The sequence below is a fragment of the Pongo abelii genome, chromosome 14 (genome assembly GCF_028885655.2).
Source record: "Pongo abelii isolate AG06213 chromosome 14, NHGRI_mPonAbe1-v2.0_pri, whole genome shotgun sequence".
In the NCBI taxonomy this organism is placed as follows: Eukaryota; Metazoa; Chordata; class Mammalia; order Primates; family Hominidae; genus Pongo; species Pongo abelii.
The window spans coordinates 110,071,660-110,094,124 of NC_071999.2; positions in this window are offsets into that span (position 1 = coordinate 110,071,660).

The window sequence follows — 22,465 nt, forward strand, 5'->3', positions numbered from 1 at the left end:
ACGCATCCACCTTATGTACCCATAGTAAAACTTTTGTTATTTTTATACAATTATTATAAACTGTGGATTTTATATTAATTCATTCATTTAACACATATCGTGAGGGCTTGCTGTATACACGGCACTAATCTAGCCACTAAGATCATAGGGTTGAGCAAGAGAGAGGAAGATTCTGCTTTCATGATATTCTGTTGGGAATGTTGACAACCTTAATGGTAAATAAGTGAATGAACATGAGATATAATTTCAGGTCATGGCATGAGCATTGAATGATAATGAGGCAGGGTGAGGGTATGAACAGAAACAGATGTACTGTCATTGGTGATCAGAGAAGTTCTCTCTGACCAGGATAGAAGCCCAGAATAAAGGAGAAAATAAGGATGCAGTCGTTTCTGGAAGAGTTTTTCAACCAAAGAACAGAAAATTTGAACGCACTGAAGATGAATGGGTGATTGATCTCAGGGATAAGGTTATACTTAGCTCATTACATGTGGTTTTAAGCCTGTGTGAAAAAACAGAGTTGTTCCAAGAAGAATTTTTGTAAGGTAGCCTCTAAACCTTTCTAAGCTCCCAGTTTAATTTCCAAAGAGCCCACAGTGGAAAAGGACAAAGCATTGGGAATTATTGCAATCATTTTTTGTATGCTCTCCTTTTTTAGTATGGTGTGCATTCCTCAAAGTAGGAAATAATGGTGTTTTATTCATCTCATAGTGCAAAAGATTCTAGATCTCTGTGGGGTAAGTCAGGCATCAAGTCAATGTCTGTTGAATGAAATATTTTTAAGTCCCTGAGGTTAATATCATTTTGTTCCACAGAACAAAATGGAGCCAATGTTTAAACCTGTTGTTACATTTTCCATACCCAGTGTGACCGTTAATACTGAGTGACAACTTGATTCGACTGAAGGATGCAAAGTATTGTTCTTGGGTGTGTCTGTGAGGGTGTTCCCAGAAGAGATTAACATTTGAGTCATGGGCTGGGAAAGGCAGTTCTACCCTCATTCTTGGGTGGGCACAATTTAATCAGCTGCCAGCATGGCCAGAATAAAAGCAGGCAGAAGAACATGGAAAGACAAGACTGGTTTAGTCTTCTGGCCTATATCTTTCTCCCCTGCTGGATGTTTCCCGCCCTTGAACACTGGACTCCAGGTTCTTCAGCTTTGGGACTTGTACTGGCTTCGTTGCTCCTCAGCTTGCACATGGCCTGTTGTGGGACCTCACCTTGTGATCATGTGAGTCAGTACTTCTTAATAAACTTTCCTTTATATTTACCTCTATCTTATTAGTTCTGTCTCTCTAGAGAACACTGACTAATACACATAGCCAGTCTAAGAAAAAAAAAATAACTATAACATTTTTTTTCCTGTTAATTCCTTCTCAACAACTATATTGTCACAAAACTGCATAAACCAATGTTCTAAATTTGTTTACTTGGAAATAGAAAGGTAAAGGAAAGTTTATATGTTGGTGTATTCTACATGATAAGATATATTTCATTTTAAAATAGAATAACTGAAGAGTATGAAAATTCAGTAGGACTTCTGTATTTGAGTTTTTACAGTTTTGCTGTGAGAAATATTGGATAAGTTCTTAAAATAAAATTTCCATCAACAAGGTTCAATATCCAAATATTTATTGAATCTTTTAATTATTTGTACTATAAATATTTTACTAAATGAATTGCAAAGGCCATCGTGTAGATAAAATCCTGCTCTTTTTCTTCCCCTACGGTTCTTTTTCATCAGTCTACGGTATTGTTCTTTTTCCTCCAAGTGTCAATGTATTTATGGTATGATAAAATTTTCTACTGATGTCCACAAGTACTTATCTCTCTCTATATATATCACCCTTAACTCTGTATACCAACTGAAAAATACAGCCTGAAGTTCAATTTTTGTAGTATTCTCTTTTTAGCTATTTAATACAGTTGCTCATTTTAATACTTCCAACGTATTTTATCCTTTAAAAAGGACAAAACTGATGTGTTAATTCAGTTGTGAGTCTCATAAACAGCGTATAAATGAGTTAAGTTGAAAATTATCAGGAATGCTAAAGCAAGGAATCTTTAATCTCAATTGGATGCTCAACGAACTTAAACCAATAAATCGTCTGCCTAATTATGAATAAAAAGAACAAATGTACAGAAAATGAAAAATGTCAGGATTTTTCAGTCCATGGGTCATGAGGAATCCCATTTTTTGTTTTATATAGATAGAATCAGCCTCTTCACGTATAATGTGTTTGTTATAGTCTGAATGTTTCTGCTCCATCCCACTTCAAATTCACATGTTATATTCTAACCTTCGATGGCATGATATTTTGAGATGGAGCCTTTGGGAGTAAATGAGCATCAGATGAGGTCTTGAATGTGGGGTTCTTGTAATAGGATCAGCGCTCCTTGTTTTCCCTACCAGCCTATCTCAAGTATCTCCGCCAAAACCTAGAAGACCCCAGAGCGCTTGCCCTCCCTTTCTCTACCTGAACAAAGAAGAGGTCATGTGAGCACACAGCAAGATGTCGGCTGCCTGCAAGCAAAAAGAAAAGGCAGCCCTCTGCATGCTGGGAAAATGACCCTCACCAGAAACTGACTGAGCTGCCACCCTGATCTCAGATATCCAGACTCCAGAATTGTGAAAAAATTAATTCTTGTTGTTTAATACACCTAGCACAACTAAGAAAATATTTTTTCATTGCATATACTATCTTATTTTTTTTTTCCAGGAACACACTAAGTCAGATGTGTATCATCTAAATCAAATTCGCTTAAGGAAACCAAAATTTCTATTTTCATTTTCTGAAATTTAGTGCTGGAGTCAATAGTAGGGATTCCTGGGATTTTTTAAGGTTTTCTCTTTCAGAGAACTGACTTCTCTATCTGGCAGTCTGCCGTTTACAGCAGTTATCAGTCCCACATATTTATAAATGGGACTAGCTAGCAGGAGTGAGCTGTTCATGCAGTGTTAACAGAAGACAAAGCTCAAAGTCCCCAGAAGTCCATAGACACATTTTCTTTGCTCGTATTGGTCTGAATCGTGATGAATATCTTCAATCAGTGTCTTTGAAGTACCATAATCATGGTCTGCATTTTTTGGGGAAAAGGGTAAGGCTAGGTTAAAGAGTACTTATTTTGAAATCAGGGACGCTTAGCCAAGGGAAAGGGAGCAACAGATACTAAGCACCAATAATTAATGTCTACTACAGTAGGAACATAGAAAGCTATTTATTTTATTTATACATATTATGACTTTGCTATTCATTTCAGTGGCATCAATAATTAAATTTGTGAAAAGATGGACAATAATTTCTCAAATCTGAAAATGTTTAAGAACAGTGCTGAGGAAATTTACAGTTAAAATGAAAAGATGTATAATACTATGATCTTTCAGATTCCCTTCAATCCTGTAAGTGTGTGATTATAAGTGTGTGATCATTATTGTCATTTTAGTCTTTAGTGTTCTTTCTTGAAATACACTATGCAGAATAATCTTTAATATTAATCTCTAGTATTAATATTTTTAAGGTTGCAATAATTAAACGAATGTGTTTAACTAGTAGAAAGTATGCCAATATTAAAAGGGAACAGAATTGTGGACTTATTTCTTCAGGGATTTTATTCAATAAATACCTCTAAGTGGTAAAGTCACCGTGTTATCTGGCATCATACAGTCAGCATTTAGATCATCTTTGGTCATTGGTTACAGGTTTATCAGTTTCTACAACCCACTCTTTTTGTAGGTTTTACATTTAAATCATAATTTTGTAAGTTATCGTACTTCATTCATTTTTAATTCAACACATATTTTTTAGCTGATAATTTTGTAGAAATCGCCACACTAACCATATTGTGTTTGCAGGAGCTATATGAACTTGAGTATGATGTTTTCTCCTTCAATTTGTTCATCTGCTAAATAATATTTCATACATCATTGTGTGATTAAGATTAAATTAGACAATGCAATTGCAAGAATTTTCTGGATGATATTTACCATTATCATTGTTGTGATTACTTAGTAGATGATAGAACTTACTAACTTAGGAGCAACAATGATGACAGAAATGACAGATTGTGACGAATTGCTCCTACGTGATGCTGGTGAGCATGCATTCTCTCAGCTCTCAGAAAATTATCAATGGCTATCATCTTGGCTTTATTGTGGCACTATTCACAATAGAGAGACAGAATCTATCTAAGAGCTCATCAACGGATGAATAAATAAAGGAAATTCACATGTATACACAATGGAAATTTTTCCGGCCATAAAAAAGAATGAAATTCTGTTATTGGCAACAACATGGATGAGTTTGGAAGACATTATGTTAAGTGAAATATGTCACACATAAAAAGATAAATACTGCATGTTCTCACTCATAGGTGGGAGCTACTCTCTACCTTTCACGGAGGTAGAGAGTAGAAGATAGTTACCAGAAGCTGGAAAGGGTGTATTTGGGGAGTGCAGAAGGGGAGTAAAGAAGCATTGGTCAATGGGTCCAAATATAAAATTAGATGGAAGAAACAGGTCCTAGTGTTGCATAGTACAATAGAGTAACTGTAGGTATAAAGATGTTTTGTATTAATCTTCTCTAGAAGAGAAGATACAGAGTGTTCTGAACACAAAAAAATGATAAATATTTGAGGTGATGTAGATCTCAATTACACTGATTTAATCATTACACATTGCATGCATGTATCAAAATATCACATGTACCCCATAAATAGGTACAATTATTACATATCAACAAAATTAATAAACAGTGGGGATGGATAGCATTAGGAGATATACCTAATGTAAATGATGAGTTAATGGGTGCAGCACACCAACATGGCACATGTATACATATGTAACAAACCTGCACATTGTGCACATGTACCCTAGAACTTAAAGTATAATTTAAAAAAATAAAAAATAAAAAAAAAATAAAATTAATAAAATAAAAAATTCAAGCAATTTTAAAAAAAGGAAAAAGAAAACTGACTTAACCTGGATTAAAAATTATGGTCTTAAAATGTAAAGAATTAATTTAAAACAGGATTTTAGGGGAAATAATTTCTCACAAAGTGCAGTAGAGTGTAGAGTAGTTTAGAACAGGTTTTCTCACATCAGAGTGCCTAATTTCAATTCTAGGTTCTACTAGTTTCCCAATGTGTGCCCTGAGGATGTTTACCTTATTCCATGCCTCAGTGTCATCATATTATAAAACGGGCTCATTATAATAGCACTTACCTCAAAGGGTGGTTTTAAGGATTAAAAATTCCAAAGGGTTTAGGAGAATGATGCATGAAAATTACTTTTTTATTATCTGTTTTAATATATAAAGTGTATACCAACAACAAAAATTTAATTTTAATGTGTAAAACATATTTCATTATGATATCCATTTATTTAGTTTGTTTTTAGACTAGATAGTTATTTTGCTAATGATGTACTGCATTTATGGCTATAAATAAAGTGCTTCAGGAGAAATCAAAGAAGTAACATAAAGTATTTCTTAACTACCTATCATATGTACTCATGTGTCTGTATGAACATATATTCATATTCTCTGATAGTCACCTTAAGTTAGGTGAACACTGTGCAAGAGGATCTCTCTCTCTTTCTCTCTGTGTACCTATATATATATGTGTGTGTGTGTGTGTGTGTGTGTGTGTAGCCCATATATATATATATGTTTAGCATTAATATATACATATTTACAATATATACAGTAGAGAGACAAAATCTACCTGAGAGCCCATCAATGGATGAATAAATAAAAGAAATATTGCATATATACACAATGGAATATTTTCCAGCCATTAAAAAAATGAAATTCTGTTATTTGTGCTAAACAAGAATTCCAAAGAAATGTATTAAGCAGTGCTTGGACTGTCTATACACATATGTGGTAGGCAAATTCAAATAAAGAAGAAGTACTTTAAATTAATGGGAAAACTCCAAAAAGACTTCAAAGCTTAGCAAGATCTTGGGTTATTCTTTTTAAAAAAATTTTTAGATTCAGTGGGTACATGTGCAGGTTTGTTACATGTATATATTGCCTAATGGTGGGATTTGGGCTTCTATTGAACCCATCACCCAAACAGTGCACAGATTACTCAACAGGTAGTTTTTCAATCATTAACCCCCTCCCTCACTCCCAACTTTTGGAGTCCCCAGCGTCTATTGTTTCCATCTTTATGTCCATGTGTACCCATTGTTTAGTACCCATTTATAAATGAGAACATGTGGTATTTGGTTTTCTGTTTCTGCATTAACTCACTTAGAACAATGATCTTCAACTGCATCCATGTTGCTGCAAAGGACATGATTTTATTATTTTTTATGGCTTTGTAGTATTCCATGTCGTATATGTACACATTCTTTATCCAATGCACTACTGATGGGCACCTAGGTTGACTCCATGACTTTGCTGTTGTGCTAGTACTCCAGTAAACATACACACGCAAATGTCATTTTGGTAGAACACTCCTTTTCTTTGGGTAGATGCTCAGTAGTGGGATTGCTTTGTTGAATGGTTCTAGTTTTAGTTCTTTGGAAAATGTTCAAACTGCTTTCCACAGGAAATGAACTAATTTACATTCTCACCAATGGTGCATAAGTGTTCCCTTTTTTCCTCATCCTCACTGATATCTCTAATTTTCTGATATTTAATAAGAGCCATTCTGATGGGTGTGGGATGGTACTTCACTGTGGCTTTAATTTACATTTGTCTGGTGACAGGTTTTGTTGAGCTTTTTTTATATGTTTGCTGGACATTTATATGCCTTCTTTTGAGAAGTGTCTCTTCATGTCTCTGTGTTTTCAATTGAGTTGTTTTTATCTTGTTTAATTGTTTAAGTTCCTTATAGATTCTGGATATGAGTCCTTTTTTGGATGCATAGTTTGCAAATACTTCTACTCATTCTGTAGGTTGTCTTTTTACTCTGTTGATAGTTTCTTTTGTTTTGCTGGCCTCATTTGTTTAATTAAATCCCAACTGTCAATTTTTGTTTTTGTTACATTTGCTTTTGAGGTCTTAGTCGTAAATTATTCGCCTAGGTCAATGTCCAGAAGAGTTTCTCCTAGGTTTTCTTCTAGGATTTTTACACTTTGTGGTCTTATATTTAAGTCTTTAATCCATATTTGGTTAATTTTTGTACATGGTAAAGGGGGGGGGCTAGTTTCATTCTTCTGCATATGGCTAGCCAGTTTTCTCAGCACTACTTATTGAATAGGGTGTCTTTTTTTCATTATTTGTTTTCGTCAGCTTTGTCAAATATCAATTGATTGTAGGAGTGTGGCTTTATTTCTGGGTTCTTTATTCTTTTCCGTTGGTCTGTGTGTCTATCTTTGTACCAATACAATGTTGTTTTGGTTACTATAGCCTTGTAGTATAGTTTGAAGCCAGGTAATGGGATGTTATATTACTCCCTTCTTGCCTTGCTATAAAGAAATACCCGAGACTGAGTAATTTATAAAGAAAAAAGGGTTTAATTGGCTCGTGATTTTGCAGGCTGTAGGGAAAGTATAATGACCTCTGGAGAGGCCTCAAGAAACTTTCAATCATAGTTGAAGGCAAAGGAGAAGCAAGTATATTTTACATGGCTGGAGCAGGAGGAAGGGGGCACAGGTGCTACACACTTTTAAAAACCAGTTCTTGTGAGAACTCACTCGCTATCTCAACACAATACCAAGAATGAAATTTCTGCCATTATCTGGTGGGTGCCAATTACATCCCACCAGGCCCCACCTCCAAGATTGAGGATTACAATTTGACATAAGATTTGGGTAGGGTCAAAGATACAAACTATATCATCCTACTCCTGTCCCCTCCCAAATCTCATGTCCTTCTCACATTGCAAAATACAATTATCCTTCTCAACAGTTTCCCAAAGTCTTAACTTATTCCAACATTAACTCAAAAGTTCAAAGTCCAAAGTCTCATCTGAGACAGGCTAATCTCTTCTGCCTATGAGTCTGTTAAAAAAAAGTAAGCCAGGTACTTCTGAGATACAATGTGGGTACAAGCATTGGGTAAATACACATTTTCCAGAAAGGATAAATCAGCCAAAAGGGGCTACCAGTCCCACACAAGTCTGAAAGCCAGCAGGACAGCCATTAAACCTTAAAGCTCCACAATAATATCCTTTGATTCCATGTCTTACATCTAGGGCATGCCAGTGCAAACGGTGGGCACACAAGGTTTTGGGAAACCCTTTCCCTGAGGTTTTGCTGGGTAGAGCCTCCATGGTTGCTTTTATTGGCTGGCACTGACTGTCAGCAGATTTTACAGGTGCATGGTGCAAGCTGTCAGATCTGCCATTCTGGAGTCTGGAGGACAGTAGCCCTCTTCTCACAGATCCACTGTGTAATGTCCCAGCAGAGACTCTCTGTGGGGGCTTAAACCCCACATCTCTCTGCACTGCTCTGGTAAAGGGTCTCCATGAGGGCTTCGCCCCTGCAGCAGGCTTTTGCTTGAACATCCAAGCTTTTCCATGCATTCTCTGAAATATAGGTGAAGGCTCCCAAGCCTCAACTCTTGCACTCTGTGCACTTGCAGGCTTACCACCACATGGAAACCACCAAGGCTTATGGTTTTCACTCTCTGAAGCAGTGGCCTGAGCTGTATCTAGGGCCCTTTTAGCCACAGGTGGAGCTGGAGTGGCTGAGATGCAGTGAACGGTATCCCTAGGTTTTGTAGAGTGGTAGGGCCCTGAGCTTGGCCCAGGAAACCATTCTTTCCTCCTAGGCCTCCAGGCTTGTGATGAAAGGGGCTGTCTCAAAAGCCTCTGAAATGCCTTTAAGGCATTTTTCTCATCGTCTTGGCTATCAGCATTTGTCTTCCGTTTAGTTATGCAACTTTTCTGCAGCCCCATTCCTCACCTGAAAATGAGTTTTTCTTTTCTATCAAATTGCTGGACTGCAAATTTTCCAAACTTTTGAACTCTTGTTCCTCCTTAAATATAAGTTTCAGTTTTATGTAATTTCCTTGCCCACACATATAAGCATAGGCCAAATCTTGAAGCTTCGCAGTTTAGAAATTTCTTCTGCCAGATATCATAAATCATCTCTCTCATGTTCTTGTGTGTTGTGGGGGGCAATGGGGGGGCCCTACACAATTTTAAATAGATCAAACCAGATCTTGTTAGAACTTAGTCTCAACTTGGTACCAAGAGGAAAATTCATCCCATAATCAAATCACCTCCCATCAAGCCCTACCTCCAACACTGAGGATTACAATTCCAGGTGAGATATAGATGGGGATACAGATCTCTAAACCATATCAGATACCTCCAGGTTTATTACTTTTTCTTAGGATTGCCTTGGCTACTAGGGCCTATTTTGGTTCCGTATGAATTTTAGAATTTTTTTCTGATTCTGTAAAAAATTGTATTGGTAATTTTATAGGCATTGAATAGAATCTGTAGATTGCTTTGGACAGCGTGAATACTCATTGACTTTTCCAATCTATGAGCATGGAATGTTTTTCCATTTCTTGGTGACATCTATAATTTCTTTCATCAGTGTTTTGTAGTTTTCCTTGTAAAGATCTTTCACCTCCTTGGTTAGATGTATTTGTAGGTATTTTATTTGTAGCTTCTGCAGATGGAATTGGATTCTTGATTTGCTTCTCAGGTTGAACACTATTGGTTTATGGAAATACTACTGATTTTGTACATTAATTTTGTATCCTGAAAGTCTACTTAAGACATTTATCAAGTCTAGGAGTCTTTTGAAGGAGTCTTCAGGGTTTTCTAAGTATAAAATTATACCATTGGTGAACAGAGTTAATCTGACTTCCTCTTCTTCTATTTGGATTCCTTGTAGTTCTTTCTCTTACCTGATTGCCCTGACTAGGACATCCAATACTACATTGAATAAGAATAGTGACAGTGGACATTCTTGTCTTGTTCAAGTTCATAATGGAAATGCTTCCAACTTTTTCCCATTCGGTATGATGTTGGCTGTAGTTTTGTCATAGAGGGCTCTTTTATGTTGAGATATTTTCGTTTGATGCCTAGTGTGTTGAGAGTTTTATCAGAAAGGTACATTGGATTTTATAAAATACTTTTCCTGTGCCTATTGAGGTGATCATATGTTTTCAATTCTGTTTATGTGGTGAATCCCATTTATTGGTTTTCATATGTCAAAACATTCTTGCATTGATCTAAGGTTATTCTTGATTAGCATGCTCCCTGGATCAGCAGAATCAATTACAAGAGAACATGTTAGAAATGCAAATCATAGGCCAGGTGCAGTGGCTCACGCCTGTAAGCCCAACACTTTGGGAAGCCGAGGCAGATGGTCATGAGGTCAGGAGATCGAGACCATCCTGGCTAACACAGTGAAACCCTGTCTCTACTAAACATACCAAAAAAAAAAAAAAAAGCCGGGCTTGGTGGCATGCGCCTGTAATCCTAGCTACACGGGAGGCTGAGGCAAGGGAACTGCCCAAACCAGGGAGGTGGAGGTTTCACTGAGCCGAGATGGCACCACTGCACTCCAGCCTGGGTGACAGAGCAACACTCTGTCTAAAAAAATAAATAAATAAATAATGCAAATCATTGTCTCTTCCTCACACATTCTGTATCAGACACTCTCAATGTTGAGTCCCTAAATCTGTTTCTATGTGTCCTACAAGTGATTCTCATGGCCACTTAAGTTAAGGAACAAAGGTGCCAGAGGAAACTGGGGAAGAATGGCTGTCAATTACACATCAGGGAAGCCTTTAAATTGAAATGTGAGACATTTCTGTTTTTGCTCACTTCTCAATGGTCAGGGCTGAGCACTGTACCACACTGCTTAGTTCTTCCTTCTTTGTTCTGTCAGTCTCAGTGCATTCATCCCATATCATTCCAATTTATTATTTTTCCTACATGGCAAAGTGCGTCTCTTTGTCAGGTAGCATTTTCATGATACCCAACCACAACGACCAATCAAGCAAGATGTACTATATAATGAAAGACAGTCTCCTTCTAAAAGAATTCTGCCACTTGCTCAGTGTTACTTGCTCACCTTCTCTTCTAGGATGTGAGCTACTGTAGGCAGAAACATTTTTTGTTCATTTTTCTAAATTGTTGGCATCTGACAATGCTTGCTGTAGAGTAGGTAACATTCACTGCTTGGGTGACAAATAATGCACCAATTATAAGGGTGTGAAATGTGAATTTTTGTTTTGCACAAGATGCAAAATCATGCTAATGAAATTCATGAGTGAATGTATTAATAAAATAAATGTATTTCAAATAAAGCTGACCATTATTTATTTTTATTTTTATTTTTTTCGACAGAGTCTCACTCTGTTGCCCAGGCTGGAGTGCAGTGGTGTGATCTCGGCTGACTGCAACCTCTGCCACCTGGGTTCAAGCGATTCTCCTGCCTCAGCCTCCCAAGTAGCTGGGATTATAGGCAAGCACCACCATGCCCAGCTAATTTTTATATTTTCAGTAAAGACGGGGTTTCGTCATGCTGGCCAGGCTGGTCTCAAACCCCTGACCTCAGATGATCTGCTTGCTTCGGCCACCCAAAGTGCTGGGATTACAGGAATGAGCCATTGTGCCTGGTCCTTATATGGGTTACTGATATACCCATGATCTTTATACTGTATTACTTAAATGTTATTTGAAATACTAGACATTTCATTTATTTCTAAAAATACTTCAATTATACATATAACTAAAAAATGAGTTATACCATCCAACAAAGTTTTCTAATATATGTAGTCTTCCTTCCTCTTGTTTTAACTCTCATCCCTTGGTTTTTGTCATAACATTTGATTGGTTCATCAATATTTTTCAGATTTTTAACACTTCTAGGCAGTAGCAGTAGTGCTGTCCATAAGAAATTACTTTATTATTATTTTAGGGTAGTACTATTATTTTATGTACTTTCAATTGCTTCCTGACAATTCTCCCCAATGGCTTTAAACAAAGTATCATTCCCAACACACAAATTATCTACTTACAGGTTAGGTATCCCTTATCTGAAATTCTTAGGACCAGAAATGTTTATTTATTTGTGTTTCATTTACACCTTATACACATGGCCTGACGGTAATTTTATGCAATATTTTAAAGATGTTTGTGTATGAAACAATGTTTTGAATGCATTTGGATTGCTACTATTCACAGGAGGTCAGGTTTGAAATTTTCCACTATGACATCATATCAGAGCCCAAAAAGTGTCAAATTTTGGATTTCAGGTTTTCAGATGAGTGATTCTGTATCCACAGTCAGAGAAAAAAATGCTGAAATAGCCTAAATTTTTGTTCGTAAAAGACAAAACCTTTCAGGATCATGACTTAACCAGAAAGCATTTCCCCAGCACCTCTAAGTTATCAAGAAAGACGAAGAATGTTCAGAGCATGAAGAGCCGCTCACATAAAAGTGACTGTGGACTCAGCCTCCTTCTCACTTTCAGCCCTAACATAACCTCAAAGGGCATTTTGTCTTCATAGCTACCACATGGCTGTCAGGTTTTCTGCCATCTCCAGGTTTCTGCCATCATAACATGCAGTAAAAAGGGAAGAGGAGCAACATGAAGGTGTACAGTAGCTGACACTGTTTTTCTCAAGAAGAAATAGCCTACTAGTGACTCCACCGTGTTAACTCGCACTGACATCGCACTGGCCAAAATTGCATCACATAATTATTCCCAGCCTTAAGCAAGTCCAGAAGGAGGTGAGTCACGTTGACTGGACACATTGCCGTTGTTAACAAAATGGGGCTTCTCTTAGAAAGGAAGAGAAGAATGCAAATAAAGTGGGTAACACCCATAGATGTCAGCCACAAAGAGATTTCCTTAATGTAACTAATGAGTAGTACTGGTAATTAAATTTTAGGTGCAATCTTATGTATAAATATATGCTTCTCTCTTTTGAAAAAATGCCTCACTTAAACCATGTAACTAAGTTGTTGCTTTACCGATATTAATGGACATTGCTCTAGACACAGTTTATCAAAGGTATGTTAATTTTATAAATCAAATGATAAGCCCCATGATAAATAAAAATAAAAAGTAGGGGAACAAGGAGTTGCAAGGTAAGCCAAAATTATTCTGTTGGCCCTCATTGCAGCATTTATTGATTCATATGCCGTAAGAGAAATTGCAAATTCTGACTTTATAGAGCCTCACATTTTCTTCCTTATACAGTTTCCAGGCAGTTTTAGGCTCTTAGAGAAACATTCTCAGCATTGACGTGTCAATGGAGTTTAAACTATTAGTACCACTTCCGTGTACTTTAGCAATATTTTCTGATCTTAATCCCATAGTTCAGTGAGCAGAAGCATACAATGTGACAGTTATTTCATATTTCCATGATAGTTCAATTTTTTTATTGAGGAGATTCTAAGAAAAATGTATAAGCAGTGGCAAATTAAGGAGCTGGAAAGAAAATAAAAATGTTTCTTTTCTGTTCCACAACGGGAATTAAGTTTAAGCTGAATTACTGAGTCTTCACAAAGGCAAAACTTTTGACTCTTAAGTTTGTTAATCTATTTCAGCTTATTTCTCAGGATAAATATATCATCTTGTTATGCTAATTAGTACTTTCGTAGAGAAAAAGTTTAAAGATTAGTTATTATGCTTACCATTACTTTTATTTTAGCAAGGGTATTAATATTTTTAATCACTTACAGATTTTTTTCTTTTCAATATGAAAGATTTTGCAAAATTATTTTGACCTGGAAGTTAAGCGTATTATTGTTTGTTCCCTTATTATTATCCATTTTACTTTCCTTATTCCGTTGTTGTTATTTAATTTGAAGTATTTCATACGGGATGGCAAACCATGAACCTGGAAATAGAAAGCTGATGCATTTAAATAAGGCGCACTTGATATGGTAGCACCCAAATAACCTGGAGGCTGTATAAGCTTTTCTGGACAGTATGATAATCAATTCATAAATTATGTACACCTGAGCCCTTTTCACCTTAGGCAGTTTCAGGATGTCCAAAAAAACTTCAAACTTAGCACATTCAAATCAATGGTTTAAGCCATCTTAATAACCAATTAGCATCACTGCAGAAATAGTGTAATCCATTATGAATATTTAAGTATTAACAGTTTAAGAATCTTAAAAGATTTTATGCCAAATGTATAAACATACTCTTTATCTTTCTAGCTTTAAATTCTTCCTCCTTTGCTGCTGTCTGTGTGCATTTTTACCAAAGGTGGAGAGAATTTATTCTCGTAACGAAGAGAGAAATGGAAGCTTGCCCTCATAACCTTTGTTATAACAGAATACTATACCTTGAAGAAAAGAGAAATTGTAAAGAAACATTGCAAATGAACTGTTGGTCAACTGTGGCTCATGAGAAGAAAACCATGGTGGTCAAAGATTTTAAGAATTTTTGCCATTTTGGCTGTAACCCCTACCCCGAAACACACACCCAAATCAAGAGATTTCCACATGAAATGTATCACCCCATGCGGTGGCATAAATGTGGTGGGTGAGAAGGGAACATCTCTTTTTCTTGACTGTGCATGTTTTATAATAAAAATACTAGATTGCTAATTAATTGATCTTAGCTGTTGTAAAATTACTAATCCCTAAGAATCTTTTATTGGAGAGTTAATTATTTTTTCAATATTAAGCAAGCTCCTTAAGACTCTTCAAGAAATTGAAATAAACATGAATTCATATAGAGCTAATTTTCAATGAAAAATGAAATGATTATCAAAGTGAATAGAATCTCAGAAGAAATAAGGGAGCGTATTAGAATAACCCATTGATCAAATCAATGAAATGTGAAACATGAATGAAACTTATACGTGAATGCTCTCTGTGAATTACATTCATTACCTTAGTAGGAAGCCTGTTTCTTAGTTTCATAGCTAGAAAGCTGACAAAATATTTTGTTTGGTTTTTAATTCATTCACGATTGTCAATTGTGCATTTACTTTGTGGTGAGTCTATTTTTTAACCCCGTCCTTTGAAGTGTTAGAACAAAGATATTCCTTTGTTTCCACAGGGAAGCCTTTAAATGTTTGAAATTAGTCACTATGTTTTCTTCTTTGAATATGGTCTTTCTTCCAAGTTAACAATCTAATATGTCCAGTTGTTTTTTATATAAAATTCTATTTTTATCCATCAATGTCCTGTTGACATATCAAGCCCAGTATTCAGATATTTATACTTAACATTCCAAGAAAAGGCTATGCTTTTCACATTTATGTACACTCAACTTTTATTAAGGCAACATATGCTTTTCTTTTTAGCAGCTTCTTGGCACTGTTGGTGATTATTGAGTTACAGCCAAGTCAGGTCTGATAACCACAAACTACTATCTGCAGTATTTACTACTTTACATTTCTTTCTCTCTCTCTCTTTTTTTTTTTAATCTAAAGCATGACTTGAGATTAGTTTTTATCAGATTCCATGTTCTTGGTATTCACCCAGCATTCCAGTCTTTTGAGATAACCTGAATCTCAATTTTGTCATCAACTATTACATTGTTTATACCTTCCAGTGTTGTATCCTCTCAAATTTGAAAAGTGACATGTGCAGCCTTGTTCATAATCTGCATCTTGTCTCTCCTTCACAGGTGGAGCCAATTGATCTGTGTCTGTAGCATAGACTACTGCTTAATTCTAAGAGCTATCTTTCACAGACAGAAAATATTTAAGCAGTTTCAGCTTCACTTTCAACAAAAATATTTATGGTATTCTGTGGATATGATATAAAATGTAGACTGATTGTTGGTATTATTGTGTAGATTTTAATGTGATTTAATATCTATAGCTAAATTGTAATGTATGTCATTTGAAATATTGGATAAAAAAGATATCATATATTTTCATACGGCATTGTAGATACTTATGCAAATGAAAACATTAATTTCACTTCATTTCTAGAAAAAAATTAATGTAAAGATCAAATACTGCATTTAAAAAATGAAGTTGAAATCAGAACACAAAGAAACCAATTCTATTTTACTTGCATATTATGCTATTTAAATTTTCTTACAATTCCATAAGGCCATCAGAATCAAAGTAGCTCTCTAATATTCAAGTAGTTAATTTGTTTTAGAATACTATCTTTGGCAAGTATAAGTCCTCCCTGGTTTTCTTACAGAATTGAAATAGTTCACATTAATATTTGTGCAATTTTCTAGAGCAAAAGAAATTGTGAGATAACATCTCTGATTACACTTAAATATAAGGTTCAGTGGTTTCAAGAAAATCTAAGTATTTTCTTTCTTTTCTTTTTTTGAGATGGAGTCTTGCTGTGTTGCTCAGGCTGGAGTGCAGTGGCGCAATCTCAGCTCACCGCAACCTCCACCTCCCGGGTTCAAGCAATTCTCTTGCCTCAGCCTTCCGAGTAGCTGGGATTACAGGCATGCGCCTCCACGCCCGGCTAATTTCATATTTTTAGTAGAGACAGGGTTTCTCCCTGTTGGTCAGGATGGTCTCGAACTCCCGTCCTCAGGTGATCCGCCTGCCTCGGCCTCCCAAAGTGCTGTGAGCCACCGTGCCCGGCCAGTCATTTCAATGATAGGTTGGGAAAGTTATTTTTTGTTGAGCAAGTGGGAATGGGAATGCTTCTTTCCTTTGCTTTTACATAGAGGGAGCTCAATTAGAGCAACATCCCTGGCAGCTTTCTGCTGTGCTTCACTTATTTCTTCTCACAGAGGAGAAATGACGTGTCTCATTGGTGAGTTTGGAGTTTGTGAGAGGCACTTGGACTGCTCAGTTAAGTCTTTCTCTTCTTCATTTCTTTCATATCTGCCTAGCTACAGATCATGCTCATTCTCTCTGTTTTTCCATTATGTAAATTTAAAGGAAAGTATCTAATTCTTAGGGTGGGTGTTGGAAAACTCACCTTCTCCAACATAGACTTTGTTGGTAATAAAAAAGTCTAACTTTTGTGATTATCATCATCTGTCTAACTTGTGATGATCTCTAATTGAGAAATAAGGCTGTTGGCCAGGCGTGGTGGCTCACACCTGTAATCCCAGCACTTTGGGAGGCCGAGGCAGGCGGATCACGTGGTCAGGAGATCGAGACCATCCTGGCTAACATGGTGAAACCCTGTCTCTACTAAGAATACAAAAAATTAGCCGGGTGTGGTGGCGGGCGCCTGTAGTCCCAGCTACTCGGGAGGCTGAGGCAAGAGAAGGGTGTGAACCCAGGAGGCGGGGCTTGCAGTGAGCTGAGATGGCACCACTGCACTCCGGCCTGGGTGAAAGAGTGAGACTCCGTCTCAAAAAAAAAAAAAAAAAAAAAGAAAAAGAGAAATAAGGCTGTCATGTATTAAGTGCCCAAAACTACAATATTGTATTTATTTGTATTATTTATTTGTTCACTTATTCTTTCAGAATTTTTACTTGATTGTGGCAAGAACAGTTACTATGAGATCTAACACATTTTTAAGTAGACAACATATAATTGTTGACTGTAGATGCAATGTTACAGAGCTGATCGCTACAGCTTATTTATTTTGCTTGACTAAAATTAATGCCTGTTGATTAATAACTCCCTATTTCTCCCTTCAGTATCAACAAATAAATTTTAGAAAGAGGCTAAATATATGATACCAAAAGAACTACATATTTAAACAAGAAAAACCTATTTCTATAAAGTCTAATTTTTAAGTGTCCTCACCAATCAACGTACTGAAGCAACATGTTTAGAAGAAGGTGGGAACAAGGGGCCAAACACTGGTTGCAAGTAACATAATTTGCATCTTTTGGAAATGAACAAATATTTTATTCACTAATTATAGTATTTTCTATATATTTCCCTTATTTTAAACTTTAACTTACACGTCATAGATCCCTACAACTGAGAGCTTTGGCTAAAAAATCATCTGATTCTATACCTTCTTGTACAAAGACAAGGGTCTAGCAAAGTTCTAAATGCAAAAGTTACCCTACTTTGATATCTAAAACAGGATTATGATTCTATCTCAAAAAATTGGTTATTTTCACCTAATATATACTCACACTGTTGTGAAATACATAGGTTGTGTAAGAAGTATTGAGATGGTATTGCAGATCCCTAAGACTGGAGAAGCTTTACCAATAACAAAATGAATAACTCTGAAAGTTAAGGATGGAAATTGTAGGCACTCTTCTAGTATCCTATTCTAGTATTTACCAAGTAAATGTTATTCATTTTTGTCTTTTTGCCATATTCAGTTTTAAGTGTAGAAAATTTCATACGTATTTATTTATCCTATCTTTTTCCAGGGTCCTTGTGCAAAGTAGGATTTATCATAAAAACTCAGTAAAATATTCTTATTCCAGCGTTGTTCCAACTTCTATAATTTTCAACACACGGTTCTCCAAAACATCAGACTATTCTCGATGCTATTTAATATCCTCAGATTCTTTGGATAGCAGGAGTTATACTAGATCCCTAGAAAACATTTATTTAACGTAGAATGGAGTATTTTTACCCTAATTTTATAATAATAATATTTCTAATATTCATTCAAAAGTACTTAAAGTAACATTTATTTTCATATTTCATGAAGTAAGGTATAGTGCATATTCTGAAAGAAACATTACTAAAGAATCTTGAGGCATAGTAATGTTTGTCACAACTGACATTTTACATAATGACTATCAAATCATTAAACTACTTAACAACTGACCAACAATAATATTAAAATATATGTTTCTAGCACATTTATTAAGATTGTTTTGGATTGTATTTGTTTTTGAGGTACCAATACTAGCAAGGTAATGTTAAAGTGTGTATTTTAGACATGTTAAACTGGTCCTCTATCATCAAACTGCTCTGTAAGTAAAATGCATATATGCAGGTGCATTAAAAAACTCCAACACTTTTTTTTAATTTTAAAAAATCAAAACATTAGGCAGACTTTTTTAGAAATAAAAAATAAAACAAAAATTTACTTCTAGGAGCTGTATTCTGTAGGTATTCTAGCAAAACAAATCCTCAAATGAAAATACTTGAATTAAATAGCTATTAACTAGAAAAATAGTGGGGTATACACCTAATTTTTTCCTCTTAGAGGTTAATTTCTTTATCAATTGTTACCTGTTTCATTTTGATGAAAGTAAAATAAATTATTTATAAAAAGTTGTAATGCATGAAAAGGAAAATATTGATTTCAAATGAAAAATAAACAGAAAAAAGAATCTTTTACTTCCACACTTTGGATACAATTTTAAGGCAGGTAAGAAATGAAGAAAAGAAATTGGAATTTTATTTTTTGGTCATAAACAGGATAATTAATGATTTCCACAAAGGTGTCGACTTACTTGAAAATCAAGTGATCTGATATCCAGGTGATCTCTGGAAAGCATGTGAAAATTGTTTTTCTATATTTGTTTGCACTGGAATGCCAAATCTGCAATACAACTAGTTAGAAGGTTTGACCACCCGACGACCACACAAAGTTTAAGTGGAGAGTGCTGAGAGGTGATTCACCCTCCGTCTCTGCCTGGTCAGCCAGCTGAAACCCTCCAGCCATTAAACCGCTCTTAACACTAGGGAGCACACTTTCCCCAGGAATTATCCTGGGGAAGTCAGAGACAGGAGGCTTCCCTTGTGCAAGTCAGCATCAGGCCCCGTGCCAGCCCGTGCTCCGCTGTAGAGAATGACAAGTCACACAAATATGACAGTGCTAATGGTAAACAATGACAGTTCTGTCAGGAATCTGAGAGGCTTTTCATACTTCTGCATGTGCCGAAAGAGAAGCAGAGCTATTTTATTTGTGGCATATAAAAATGACGGCATGAACTCTTCACCCCCTTTTTTTTCCCTTTAAACAAATCAAAATTAGAAGAGTGTTAGCAGCTTTATGGTTTGGGAACAGAAAGCAGGAGGCTTTAGAAATGTGAAAATTCTTCTAAAAATTTCCCTAACTAAAAATTCAAACATATAGTAGTTTAAAAAAATTACTTAAATGACCTTAGATTTGTGATATCTTAACATAAAGCTTTCTTGCATTCTCAAGGGCATGCTAATGTCATCTAGAGGGCGTGGAACCAATAGCCACACACCAGAGGCTGTTAGACAGGATACACCCTATGTAAACATAGATGAGGCATGCTCTGACAAGGCTACAGTAGAAAGAGGCCACATGATCATTGGATCACCCGCAATGTTACATCCATCAGATTTTCCACTGAGTTCATTCAAAAGTGTGTTATATATTTACGGTGTGGAAAACACTGCCTGAACTATTTTGAGACATAAAAAGAATGAGGCAAGAGCTTTGCTTTAAGGAGCTCTGGGTAAAGATGAACACCTGCAATGTCTGCTATACGAAAACACAAATTACCGTACGATCAAGAGATACAGACAAAGTGCTTCATTTGTTTGGGGTGTCATGCTAGGTATTGCGGGGATAAGAAGACAAAGAAGATAGGGACATAGACTGCAGCGAACTTAGAGTCTAAAGAAAGACATAAGACATGTATAGATAAAAGACACTTTTATTAAAAAGGAGAAAGCACAATACAATCAATGAGACACGAAGAGAAAAGAGGAAGCAGTGATACTGATGTCAGTAATTATGAAGTGCTTAAACTCTGAGAGCAACCATGTAAGTTGTTTACAGAAATGATCTCATATCTCCCAAACAATGGACTTTATAGATAAGAAAGTTAAAGATGAGAGAGGTGGCTGGCAAATTATAGAGTGAAGATTCAGACACACATCTAAGCACAAAGATGTCTTTGTTACGACCACATAACTCTTTGCTTCAGTGAGCTCCTTTTATTTTGTTTGTCTAAAATTTCTTTCCCTTTTTCTGGTGAAAGCCTTTGTGGGGTGTAGCTCTGATGGATGTCAATTATGGTGAGACCCTGTCCTTCTGTATACGAGGGTGGAAACATAACTCAAGCCTCCAGGCCACTGTAATTAGACTGGAAATAATGAAGGGCAAAGCCAAGTCAGTAAAATCCCTTCCTTGCAGCGTTTTATAGTGATGTTGAGAGAAGGATCATCCTTCTTTTCTCCTGGATTTCTATTTATGATAACATTAGCTAATTCTGCTCTGACACCATATTCCTCCTCCACTTGCCGCATTAAAAAAAAAAAAATCCACAGTAAAACAGAAAGAGGCTACAGCTTGGTGATGGGGTCCACAATCCAGTCATGCACGCCTGAGTCTAGTTTCATCTGAGGATTTGGCAATAAATTGATTTCAGTTTAGTGACTGTTATTTGCAACCTGAAAAAGTCTACTTAATGAATTAATGCTTAGAGGATGAAAAAAATAGAAGGAAAGTAATATTTGCATTAGAATTCGAAGAATAAATAGTATTCAAATGAGAATTATTCCACTGCAAGACAAGATAAAAGCTATGTGTCAGGCTGACTATATATCCCAGTTTGCCTAGAAAACATTTGATGTATGTGTTCTACCATAAAGACACAAGCACACTTATGTTCATCTTAGCACTATTTACAATAACAAAGGCATGTAATCAAACTGAATGCCCATCAATGGTAATCTGGATAAAGAAAATATGGTACATATACATCACGGAATACTATGCAGCTATAAAAATGAACAAGAACATGTCCTTTGCAGCAATGTGGATGGAGCTGGGGGCCATTATCCTAAGTGAATGAATGCAGGGACAGAAAAGCAAATACCATCAGTTATAAGTGGGAACTAAACACTGAGTACACATGGGTACTGAGAAGGGAACAACAGACACCAGGACCTACTTGAGGTGAAAGGTGGGAGCTGAGAGAAGATTGCAAAACTACCTATTGGGTACTGTGCTTATTACCTGGGTGATGAAATAATCTGTACACCAAAACACTGTAACACACAATTTACCCATGTAACAAATTGGCACGTGTTCCCCCAAAACCTAAAATAAAAGCTAAAAAAAGAAAACAGTTAATTTCTCTTTATTGTCTCTATCTTTTACTTGTTGTCTCTCTCAGTAGTTTCGGCCTTTATAATAAATTATATGGTGTAGTCATCCTTTTATATGTAAAACTGAAAGAAAGAATGCATATATAATTTTACATATATCTACATATGTAATTTAGAATTTAGGTCTGAGACAAAGTGGGAAGTCTCTTAACTATTATATTGATTACATAAATATTATATTAAGGATCTAAGTTGTAGTGTGAATTACAGGAAAGATACAACCACAAGCTTTAAAGATACTGTAGCTGGTAGTATTAAATTTCAATTGGTAAAATATGAAACTAAGAAGTTATTGTTGCACCCTCTGTGAGAGATGATTAAGCTCTGAAAAATAATGGCACACACACACACACACACAAACAGGACAGTTATTTTTTTAATTCAGTGAGGTGAACAGAGTAAGGCCTCCATTTGAATTAGAATGCCAACAGCTAGCAAAATAAAGAACAAAATCAACCTATGCTTTCCTTCACCAGGCAGAGAGGATTGAAGGAGCTGGAAAGAGGTTTTAGACCTTAGTGAATAATCTTGTAAAAAATTAGTTTTCTACTCAGAAAAGTAAAACATAAATTCTATCAAAAAGTTTGTACAAACCCAAGGAGGTTGGTGAAGACCATGGT